The sequence below is a fragment of the Enhydra lutris genome, unplaced genomic scaffold (assembly GCF_002288905.1).
Source record: "Enhydra lutris kenyoni isolate GAN:26980312 unplaced genomic scaffold, ASM228890v2 scaffoldscaffold25, whole genome shotgun sequence".
In the NCBI taxonomy this organism is placed as follows: Eukaryota; Metazoa; Chordata; class Mammalia; order Carnivora; family Mustelidae; genus Enhydra; species Enhydra lutris.
Genome location: NW_019154109.1, coordinates 5,139,668 through 5,152,093, shown reverse-complemented (window position 1 = coordinate 5,152,093; position 12,426 = coordinate 5,139,668). Strand labels below are relative to the sequence as shown.

Sequence of the window (12,426 nt, the reverse complement as noted above, 5' to 3'; positions counted from 1 at the left end):
GCCGCAAACCCCATCTCCAGGGATACGGTGATAAATGTTTAACAACCGGCCCTGAGAGGTGGGGACGCCCTGACTTGGAGCGTTTGCCAATTTCTATGGTGTAAATTCTCCTCCCATGGCTCTTTTAAGCTACCAGCATGACGTCACTGACCACACGGTTAGGAAGAGATGCTAGCAGGTGGCTCTGGGAAGCTGGTGGGAGCCAGTTCCAGCACATCACACTCCCTGAGCCCCAAACACTGACTGGGAGTGTCTGGAGCTGCCCCATGGGGTTAAGGGGGGATAGTGCAGATACAGCCCCCAAAAGTGAGGTGGCTGCTGGGGAGGTAGAGGGCATGAGCAGTCATTTTTCGGAGCATGGACTGAGCTCTGGGTGACAGTGTGACCCCAAGTGAGGGGGATGCATGGATAGGGCCATCACCCTCAGAATCCTAAATGATCACAGGTCATTTTATTCAGCCTTGATTTCCAGACAGAATATTAACACGGTCAGATGAAAAGAATCTACAACAGGCAAAAAGCAGAATTTATCCCATCTCCTTCCCAAGGTGAAAATAACATCCCCAAAAGAGGAAGGGGTTCTGAGCATGAAGAACTCTAAGAACTTTCTCCAACCTTCTATCAGTTCATCCAGTAAACCTTATCAAACACATGCTTTATCCCAGGTCTCAGAAGGCCCTGAGGACATTAAAATGAAGAGGACCTGTCCCTGTCCCCTGCTTTCCTTTTGACTTTGGGATCCAAGGTCACTGAATGGACTCAAATCCCCCAATGTCTCCCTGAAAAGGCATTGCACGGAGAGTCAGGGGCCTACAGGGAGATGATGGCAAAGCAATGGAGAAACCCCAGGAGTCCTGACTCTCAGGCTACTTCCCTTTTCTCTCTATCCCAAAACTCTCTGCGTTCCTTCCCTGGTCAAAGTGCCCTCTAAGTCCCTCCCCGACCCACAGACTCAGCATAGTATAAGGTTCTTTTCGCTACCAAAGGATGCATTTCTGAATCCCTTCAGAGGCACTTGTACCCCCAAGAATACACCCAGGCTGGCTGGCAGGCGGCTGCTCTGTCTTGTCGGCCCCCAGGCAGGTGCTGGGGAGGATGGGCCGGAAGCCAGGCCACACCTTTGCTGAGAACTAGCTCCACACCCAGACCCAGGTACCTCTTCTCTCCTGCCCCCTTCTCCCCTCTCCTCTCCCTGCGGGAGCCTGCGGGAGGCTGCTGCTGCTGGTGGGCTCGCTCATGGTCAGCATCATGTAGCCACTTCCATGCTCGTGGCAAGCCTCCATGCCAGGGGCCTGAGCTCTGTCCCACAGAAGTGTCGTCACTTCCGTGGCTGCCAATCCCTATTTATCCTGGCAAATGTCACCTTGTGAGCCGCTCAGTGGCTTTAACTGATGGCTTGGCATAGAATACAGACAGGATCAGAAAGTATATACATGTATTTTTAAGGCTTGGTTCCCAAATGCCCGTGGGGGTACTAAGAACATTGTGCCAAGATGTGGGTTCCTGGGCCAAGGCAATTCTTTCATTGGGTTTGATAGCGATGAGGGAAAGGCATGCATAACTCTACGGGGTGTGCAGTCCCAAAGAGGAAGGTGACCCAGAGTTACTCAGACTTGTGTGCATGCCAACCCTGTGCTTGTACAAGCTCGTTGAATCCTCACGTTTACGGGAGATTTGTGATCTTGTCCCAATTTTACAGATGGGGAAAACTAAGACTCAGAAACATGAAATAAACAGCCCAAGGCCACACACCTAGCACGCAGCACAGAGCCGAGTTAAGCCAGGGAAGAAAGTTGTATTTTTGGTGATGTATCACGGGGCATGTCTACACCATCACAGTCACGCAGTGATGGCACACAGTAGGTGCTCAACAAACATTTCAACAATAGATGGATGCTACCACAAAAAATCTGTCAAGAAATACATTTTTAAAAAGCATGATAGGGGCACCTGGGTGGCTCAGTGGATTAAAGCCTCTGTTTTCAGCTCAGGTCATGATCCCAGGGCCCTGGGATCGAGCCCCACATCAGGCTCTCTGCTCAGCAGGGAGCCTGCTCCCCCCCCCACCCCTCTCTCTGCCTGCCTCTCTGCCTACTTGTGATCTCTGCCAAATAAATAAAATCTTTTAAAAAATAAAAATAAAAATAAAAAAATTAAAAAGGCATGGATAAGGGTGCGTGGGTGGTGGCTCTGTCGGCTGAGTGTTTGACTCTTGGTTTCGGCTTGGGTCATAGTCTTGGGCCCGCATTGGGCGTGGAGTCTGCCCGGGATTCTCTCTCCCTCACCCTCTGCCCCTCCCTAATTCAAGCACTCTCTCCCTCTCTCAAATAAATAAAACCTCAAAAAGAAAAAAAAAAAAAAGAATGGATAGATATATGTCCCTTTAGAAAGATTTTTTTTTAAATCTTCTTTCTTTTTTAAGATTTTATTTATTTGGGGGCGCCTGGGTGGCTCAGTGGGTTAAAGCCTCTGCCTTCAGCTCTGGTCATGGTCCCAGGGTCCTGGGATCGAGCCCCGCATTGGGCTTTCTGCTCTGTGGGGAGCCTGCTCCCCCCACCCCCGGCCGCCTGCCTCTCTGCCTACTTGTGACCTCTGTCAAATAAATAAATAAAATCTTTAAAAAAAAAGATTTCATTTATTTATTTGAAAGAGAGAGACAAAGCAAGAGCGGAAACACAAGCAGGAGGAGTGGGAGAGGGAGAAGCAGGCTCCCTGAAGTGCAGGGAGCCCAATGCGGGGCTCAAGACCTGAGTGGAAGGCAGATGCTTAATGACTAAGCCACTCAGGGGCCCCAAACCTTTTTTTTTTTTTTTTTTAAGATTTTATTTATTTATTTGACAGACAGAGACCACAAGTAGGCAGAGAGGCAGAGAGAGAGGGGGAAGCAGGTTCCCTGCTGAGCAGAGAGCCTGATGCGGGGCTCGATCCCAGACTCTGAGATCATGACCTGAGCCAAAGGCAGTGGCTTAACCCACTGAGCCACCCAGGCGCCCCCCCAACACTTGTTTTTTTAAGGAAAAAATATTTAATCCAAAAGGTAGCCAGCCCCAGGAGAGTCCCTCTGTATTCTCTAGTGCTCCTGGCCCTGGGGCAGGGGAGTGTGGGTATGGGAACCTGGATCTTAATGCTCTAGCAGTGACTGAAAAAGGGATACTTTCCTACTTGTCACTGCACTGATCACAGTGCCCTGTATCTCCTCCCTCCAAGACCACTCTATCCCCCTACCTCATTTCCATGTCGGTAGAGTGGGGTGGGAATGCCCCTAAAGTCTCATAGACTTGCCAAAAATTAGAGCCACAAGTGTCCTTGGAAGTGACCCGATCCAACCTGGTCATAGGAGAGATGGGAGGCTGAGGTCCAGTGAGGGCGCAATGAGCTGGAGGTTAATGGAATGATGTCTGGTGCCAGGCCTCCCAGCAGTGTAGCCTAGAGGCATACACGGGAGTTTGGGGTGGACCCTGATTTGCTGGAGGGTGACCTGGATCCCTCCTGCAGAGGCGGTCCCCCTGAGCTCCCTCTATGCCCCAGCACTGCCCCCTGGTGGTCATCCTGGGGATGCCAGCCTGCTTCTCAAAGGTTCAGCTCAGGGTAGTGGCTCCTGAGAAGTCTGACTGTGCACCCATATCTGTGGGTGACAGAGACCTTCCTCAGGGTACAGCGGTAGCCCCATGATGAGAGCACTGACATGCACATACAGGGAAGGCTTCTGGAGCTCAAGAGGCTGCAGAAATTCTGGCTAGGTTGGGGGGCAATTTGATGTTCACATCCATGACCTCAAGGCAAATCTTTACACATATAACTAGAAAATATGAATAAAGTTGCATCTGCAAAAGAATTCACCCACCCCTCTCACCCTTGCCCACTCTTGACCTTCACACTATTCACCTCTGACCCCCCAACTCATATCTAAGCTTCCCCCTTTCTCATCATCTCCCATGAGGATCAGAGATGGGGTGAAGGTTGGTGAGGTACACACCATCTTGTGATGATGACCCCAAAGCTTGATGATTTGCTTTACTGGATAAGTCATGGTGTCTCAGAGGTCACCTCCATGTGTCAAAACATCTCAATGTCTACTCTGGGCCTGGAGTAGAGGCCTAGGGGACGTAAGAGAGCACAGACACGGCAGACAGGGAGGGCCTGGGAGTTCCTCTCCTCCCTCAGCACCCGTCCATGTGGGATGCACTCAGGGCTCCCGGCCTATGAAACATCTTTGTGCAGGTGAGAAAAAGGCATTCTCCAGGCCAGCTCAGCTGGGGTTTTGCTCTTGTTAGGGACCACGCTGTGGCCAGGAAAACATACCTGTCCCCTCCCTTGGATGCCCAGATCTAAACACCCCTCACAGCCCTACTCTGAGGCTCTGGGTATGCCTGCTCTTAACACCTACAGAATAGGGTCCAGCTGCAAGGATGGCAGGTGTATGGGTGCATGCGTGTGTGTGTGAGTGTGTGAAGCAGGGTTGGACAAAGGCCAGCTCCATGATGACAAGGAGGTCTACGGGGGGAGCTCATGAGACTATCCCGGGCTGCTGCTCCAAGCCTTTCCCTGCAAAAGGAGCAAGCAGGGAGGATGTGTGCCGTCCTCTGGCTCAGAAGAGGGCAAGACCCTCCCCCAACCCAGCCATCACCATGGTAACTCACAGCTGCCGCCAACGTCACCCTCCCAGCATGCACTGGGCAAGGCAGGATGGTGTTTCTACACACTGCTGTCTCATATGAGACCGCAGAGCGCATACTGCTTGTCATGAGTCTTGGGGCTAAAGGACTGGCAGTCAAACAAACCTGACACATAGACATAGACACACACACACACACACACACACACACACACACAAATGCAAATAATGTCCGCTACTGAAAGCTCATCACACAGTGGGCATGACCCCAAGCACTTTCCCCGTCTGTGGACTCCAAAGCTCCTGTTCTTTCCACTACAATAGACTGCCCCAAAGTACACATGCCTCCGGAGTACATACCTACTTGTGGTCCAGCCAGTAGTTTGTGCAAACCATTAGAATCACACGGAGTGGGTGTCTGGGGGGCTCAGCCAGTTAAGTGCCTGCCTTTGGCTCAGGTCACGGTCTCAGGGTCCTGGGATCGAGCCCCGCATTGGGCTCCCTGCTTGGTGGGGAGTCTGCTTCTCCCTCTGCCCCCATGCCACTCGTGCTCTCTCTCTCTCTCCTTGTTCACTCTCAAATAATAAAAAAATCTTAAAAAAAAAAAAAAAAGAATCACACGTGTGCAAGTCTGCAGTTTTGCAGACATGTGCACCGAGAGGTGTACGTGGAGGGACCCGTCCTCCACTGTCAGTGAGGAAGGAAAAAGATGAACGCAGCGGCACAAGGGTCGTTTAATCTGGAGAAGGGCTAGTTCATCAGGAGGAAGCCCTGTGCAGTGGGTGGCCAATCAGGAAAACAAGCTTCCTGGGGGAGGGAAGACTATGATAAACTTGAATTCGACTAGGAAGACAAGACTATGACCTTGAACTAGGCTAGGAAGGCAAGACTATGAACTTGAGCTAGACTAGGAACTAACCAAGAAATGGAGATGCGGGGGCAAGAACGGACGGGGCAGTGTTCCAGCAAGAACATAGGTCTTCGAGTCAGAAAGACATTTCGGATCCTGCGTTGTCCTTTTCTCGCTGTGTCTGATCTTGCACAAGGCACCTCAGCTCGCTGCAGTTTTCCCCTCTGCAAAATGGGGAGAATAATGGTGCCCTTCCCCCGGGAGGGTTGTGGTGAGGGTGACGGTGCTCATTCCCATTCGCACATGCTCCGCTTGGCGCTTAGCACACAGCAGGTGCTCTATAAACGGCAGTTCTTGTTCGTCAGAAGGTACACAGGTGCGGGTGAGCCAAGGGTGCACAGTCGCACCGGGGCTGGACTGGCTTTTGGGTTCTTTCGTTTGCAGGTGGGCAGTGCAGTTCCGGAGGACTCTCCACCCTCCTTGCTCGGGCCGGGGGAGGCCACCGTCCTTGAAGGCAGGGAGCGGATGAGGTGGAAACGAAACCTCGTCTCCGAGTCATCAGGTCTGATGACAGCCCTACACCGACCATAGCGACGTTCCGCCTTCAACCCTGCTCCCCAGGACCCCGGCTCTGCTGTGGGAGAGGCTGGGCCCTCCCTGGCCAGCAGTCTGAAATCTGATGTAGGAAGGGATGGGGGCCTCCAACACAGGGTAATAACCCCACCAGATTTAGGGAGGAAAGGGAGGAAGGGGGACTCCAGGGAATCCATCACCCAGCAGTCAAATCTACCCAAGTTCTGTACAATTTTAATTATTAGCTGACAATTAAGTAAACTGTGATAACTGACTGCTGAAATCTTAATTACTTCCACCAAGGTTTCAGAAACCACATTAGTAGTTTTGCCCAGGGCAAAGGCCACAGAGGACTGGGTTCTTGGCTGACTTCTACACTGGCTTCTGCTGTGAGTGGCTGGGCTCCCGAGAAGCAACAGGAGAAACGGAAGTGACTCAAGGGCAAGAACATTTTCAAGTCACGGCATTTCAGAGCTCGGGAGACTCATGTGCCCTCACATTTTATAGATGCAGGAAAACGACACCTCACTCAGGCCCAGAGAGGGAAAGGCGTGGCCAATATCTTCCAGGTGGGGAATGGCAGGGCAGGTGTGCCCTGGCCCGGGGCCCTTTGCACCCGAGCACTGTGTCTCCTTGCTGGGTTGTGGGCGGGGTACGAGAGGCACTGAGATGAGTCCCCAAAGGGGTCGAGAGAAATGTAAATCACAACGGAGCACCTGGATGCCTTGGTCAGTTAAACATCGGACTCTTGACTTCTACTCAGGTCATGATCTCAGGGTCATGAGATCAAGTGGGGAGTCTGCTTGAGAGCGTCTCTCCCTCTTCCTCTGCCCCTTCCCCTGCTCGCACTCATTCTCCCTCTCAAAATTAATAAATAAGTTTTTAAAAACAAACAACGTAAATAACTTTTTGGAATGGTCTGGTAAGAGATACACGTAGATATCCAGGCTAGACCAAAAGACCTGCAGAAGGAAGAATCCAGCATCACACACACACACACACACACACACACACACACACACTCCTGTCTCTCTCTCTCTCTCTCTCTCTCTCAATCACTCTCAAGAAGAAAACAAAAAATCTCTCCTGACCCTATTAGATCCCAAGGGCGGCGTCCAAGTTTTCTCTAAACTCAAGAACCTGGCAGCTTTGGCTCCGAGTACACATGGGTCAAATACCATTACAATAAAAACCGTTATGAACACAAGCATTCCAGCCCTAGCCAGTGGGCCGCCTTCCCCAAACGACCATAAAGGATGCTTAGCAGTGGACCATATCACAACTAGTATCCGTGGCTGACATTTTGTGTTTCCCACAAGTCAGATGGCTTTGGCATCACATTTATCTCTGTCCTCTACTCAAGGACGCACACCTTCAAGGTCCGGCCAAAGGAGGCGACGGGGACCCACCTCCGGGGAGTCCTCAGCCCTCCAGGTCTCTACCACCTGCTCAGAAGTTGCGCTGGGTGGGTCCTGCAGGTTCTTGCACAAGATGCGGGATGGACTCCTAGTCTTGAGTGTTGGAAGGCTCCGTCCCCCAGTGCGGCCGGAGCGGGCGCGGAAGGGGACAGGTGAGCCAGCCCACTAATCTCCCCTGAGCTCAGGTAGAGCAAAAGACATCTCCTACAGTTCCACCTCCTCCCTCCACCCTGTCCTCACTATCTGATGAGCCGGAGGCCGTAGAGAGAGCACTGGGCGGGCCTCCATGCAAGAGGCACCCCGCTTCCATGGAACAAGCGGGCGGGGGACGTTTTATTCGGTTCCTGATTCTGTCATTTCATTCATCCCCCCACGTAAGTCACAATATTGTCAGAGGCGGTTGTCACAGAACCCTGCGGCGTGACAAATCACACACTTCTGGTTACAGAGTGCTCCTGCTTCCCGGAGGAGCTCCCGGGGAGATTCATCCTTGCCCCAGAGAATCCTGAATCCTCCCAACTAGCGTGTGAACCAAGCTGAAGCCGAGTGTTTGTAACCCTCCTACAGGGAGCTGTGTGGGGCAAAATACCTAGAAAGAGCCAGGACTCAGGAAATAACTTATTGGCCACATGGATGGGAGGCAAAGCAAGGCAAACCAGGAGACAGAAGAGAAATCTGGGGCCAGAGAGGAGGGCAAGCATGGTCCAACCCTTGCCTGGGATTGCCAGGCTGGTATCTCTCCAGATCACCTAGAGTTCTGATTTTGATTGAGTCAGAAGGCTGGGATCAGACAGCCTTGGCAATGTGTCTCTCCTGGGCGCTGGGCTAAGAGGAGGGGGGAGGCAGGGAGACAGGGGAAGAAGGCAGCAGGGGCAGGCTTGCTTTCCCAAGGGCACACACTAATTAGCTGTGGGGTCTTGGATTAAATGACTTCCCCTCTCTAGGCCTCAGTTTCCTATCTATAAAATAACGGAATTGGAGGGGTGCACCTGGGAGGCTCGGTCGGTTAAGAATCTGACTCTTGATTTCAGATCAGGTCATGATCTCAGGGTCCTGAGATTGAGCCCCATGTCAGCTCTGCTCTGGGTGTGAAGCCTGCTTAAGATTCTCTTTCTCCCTCAGCCTCTCCTCACCCCTCTCTAAAAAAAATAAAATAATAATAAGGGAGTTGGGGTAGGGGATACCCAAGGCCCCTGACCAGCTTTGACCATCTGGTTCTATAGCTTTGTAGTTGGCTGAATCCATATAAACATCCTTTCTCCCAGAATGTGTTACAGATGCTGGTGTGAGAGTGTCATCCCTGCTGATTATGACTCAGAAGGCTGAGTTGGAGCCGGGAATCTGTGTCTTTGCAAGCCCCCAATATGGATGATAAAGAAAGTCACAGTTCTTTTTAAAGCTTTTATTTATTGGGGCACCTGGATGGCTCAGTCAGCTGGGTGTCTGCCTTCAGCTCAGGTCATGATCCTGGGGTCCTGGGATCAAGCCCAGTATCAGGCTCCCTGCTCAGCGGGGAGTCTGCTTCTCCGGCCCCATCGCATGACCCTGAGCTCATGACCTTAGCTGAATGAGCCCCGCAGGCGCCCCCAGAAGGTCCTATTTTGAAGAATTCTGACATCTCGTTGCACACCACCAAAATAGTATGTCCATCACAAAACGGGGCTCATTTCCTGATGCCAGGCCACTGGGCTGTGTCCTGGGCCTTCAGACCAAGTTTACTCCCTGGCACACGTCCGCTGTTTTCTGGGAAAGCCCACTCCTCCATCTCCAGGCCACCACGGAGTCACCTCCATCCTGCTGCTCCGGTCGCTGCTGTGGAGAAGGGCCACAAGGGGGCGCTGCTAGCCCTCAGCCAGCCGTGGCCTTGAGGCTGCCGCAGTACTGCAGAAGGGCAGCTGTCTCATTCTCAGGCTTTCAAGCGGCAGCCACCTGGCTGGGCAGCCGCAGGAAGGGTCTTTTTCCTCTGCATTCTGCTTAGAACACCTCCTTTCCTCCCAGGCTCTGCACTCCCAGGGCCGGCGTCCTTCCCCCGACCCCAGGCCTTGGTGCCTGGGTTGTACTAACATTCTTGGAAAAGAGCCAAGAGTTTGTAGCATCTACTTTGGGGAGCCTGTCCTGCTCATGGGGAGAGGGAGCAGTGCCTGGCCTCTGGGGTGAGCCAGTCAGCCCTGGGTGTGCAGAGGGTTTGGAAGGGGTGTCTGGGAACCTGTGGGTTCCACTTGGCAAGCTCAGATCCAGAGCCAAAGTCTAAGAAAGACTCCAACAGGCCTTTCTGCTCCAATGCCCAGCAGACGAAGGGCTGCCCGTGGAGAGTGGATGAGGGTTCAGATCTGTGCTCTGGTGGTCTCCCTCCACTCCTCTGCAGTGTCCCTGAGGCGGGAAGCTTGCCTGAGGAGACCACCCCCACCATAACCCCCCCCCCATGCTCGACCTGGCCCTTTCTGGGGTGGGGGCTTGGGGGATGTAGCAGCCTCTCTCTGCGGTGAGCAGGAGGGAGGAAGGGAGCCAGAGGGCAGCTCCACAAGGCTGTCGGGGTCAGGCGAGTTCAGGCTTGCTTAGCTGGTGAGCAAGTGCAGCCTTTGGAGGCGAACATGGAGAGTGAGCATTAAAGCTCCAGGGAAAAACAACACCTCGCAGCCACTTCGTACCATCTAGCCACGATACTGCTTTAGGTAAGGACCAGTGGAGGGGAGTCAAGGCTGGGGACCGGGGACCAAGGGGGGGATGCCTGCCTGCACCCCTGTAGGGAAGGCGTGCTGCTGGGAGAATTCTGTCGTCTTCTCTTCCCCACCCCATGTCCCTCCGAATGTTAGGTTATGGGATCAGAGAGAAGATTTACGAACATATTCAATCTTCTCTCCTTTAGAGACTTGGATGCTGGGCTCAGCTCGCGAGGGCAGGCCTCCTGCAGAAAATGAGCTGCCTGCCTCAGCAGGAGACACCTGCCTCTCCTGCCCGGTGGACCTCAAGACTTCCTGGCAATGTTTTCCAGCAGTGATGCTGCCCAGACCCTACATGGGACACCCAGCTCCAGTGACGCTGCTGCTGGGAGCTGGGAGTGGTTCTTAGAGCCGCAGTTTACGCAGCAGAGAAAGCAGAGAGGGGAAAGGAATCGAGGGAAAGGGCTGGGGGCTGGGGGCTTGGAGCTAGGCCCCGGGTGGCTTCTGACTGTGAACTAGTGATATCAGTATTGCTAACTCCTCCACAGCGCCGTGTGCCACACACTGGTCTAGAAGCTTTATGAATACCAGCCCATGTAATCTCCATTACGGCCCTGGAGAGCAGTCCTGTTAGTAACTCAGTTTTGCTGTTGAGAAGCATGAAGCCCAGAGAGGTTAAGTAAGCTGCCTAAGGTGAAACAGCTGTGAATGGCGAAGCCATTGTCCAAGACCGCAGCCCAAAGCCACAAATGCGTATCGAGATACACAAATACGTAGACAGAGATGTTATTCACACGACAGTCACCCCTTTCAACAATTCGGGGGTGCCTGGGTGGCTCAGTGGGTTGACCATCTGTCTTGATTTCGGCTCAGGTCATGATCTCGGGGTCCTGGGATCGAGCCCCACGTTGGGCTCCGTGCTCCGTGCAGAGTCTGCTTGAGAGTCTCTCTTCCTCTGGCCCTTCCCCCCGTGCTCATTCACTCTCTCTCTCTCTCTCTCTCAAATAAAGGAATAAAATATTTAAAAACATAAACTAAAAAATAAAGAAATGAAGTACAGTCCACTGGTTCTTAGCACATTTGCAAAGTTGTGCAACCATCACCATCACCTATTTCCAGAATATTTTTATTAACCTCCCCTCAAAGAACCTCCATGCCCATTAGCAAGCACTCACCACTCCCCCCCACCCCAGCCCCTGGCAACTACCGATCTCTATTTTCTGTCTCCACAGATTTGCTAGTTCTGGACATCTCATATAAATCTAATCACGGACATTGGCCTTTTGTGACTGGCTTCTTAGCACGATGCTTTCAACGTTCATTCATGTTGTCCCAAGTATCACTATGTCATTCCTTTTCACGGCTGAATAACTTTCTACTGCTTGGATATACCATATTTTATTTATCCATTCATCACTTGATGGGCATTTGGGTCATTTCCATGTTTGGCCTATTTTATGAATAAAGCTACTATGAACATTCATACGCAAGTCTTTATATGGACGTACTTTTTCATTTCTCCTGGATAAATGCCCAGGAGTGCAACACTGGGTCACACGGTAACTCTGTGTTTAACATTCTGAGTATCTGCTGGACTGTTTTCCAAAGTGGTTGCCTTTGGGGCGCCTGGCTGGTTCCACAGAGATTCTTGGTCTCGGGTTGTGGGTTTGAATCCCACATTGGGTGCAGAGATTACTTAAAAATAAAATCTTAAAAAAAAAAAATCTTAAAAAAAAAACACAACAAAACAGCAACCAAAAAAACCCCAAAGCGGCTATCCCATTGCACATTCCCACCAGTCGTGTGCGGGTTCTGATCTCTCCACATACTCTCTGACACGTGTTATTATCTGTTTTTTGTTTTTTTTAAATTATTATTATGGCCATCCAAATGGGTGTGAAGTGTAAATCACTGTAGATTTAATTTGCGTTTCCCTAATGACTAATGAAGTTGAGCATCTTCTATATTTAAATTAATTAAAATTAAGTAAAATTTAGAATTCCGTTTGTCATTTGCCCTAGCCACATTTCAAGTGCTCAATGGCCACATCGTCACCCTGGCTCATAAGCACTAGAGACAGAGACCATTTCCATCACCTAGAAAGTTCACTGGACAGCACTGCTAGAGCCCAGGGGGCTTGGTCTATACTATTATCATGGGCTGTTACTTTTGTTTTTCTTTTTTTCTTTTTTTTCCACTGGCTGTTCCTAAGAGGTTTTCCCCTTAATGAACTTCGTAGTCTGGCAATTCCACTGTACAGATGGGGCCCATCTTGGGTTCCTGGGGGTCCTACAGCTGAAGACGACAGTG

At 51.6% G+C, this 12,426-nt stretch overlaps 1 protein-coding gene across 1 annotated transcript in view; it reads right to left on the bottom strand.

The window, feature by feature from the left end:
• The window catches only part of LOC111151143 (neuron navigator 1), a 173,910-nt gene that overhangs the window by 93,985 nt on the left and 67,499 nt on the right, over positions 1-12,426 (bottom strand). The window lies entirely within an intron of this gene.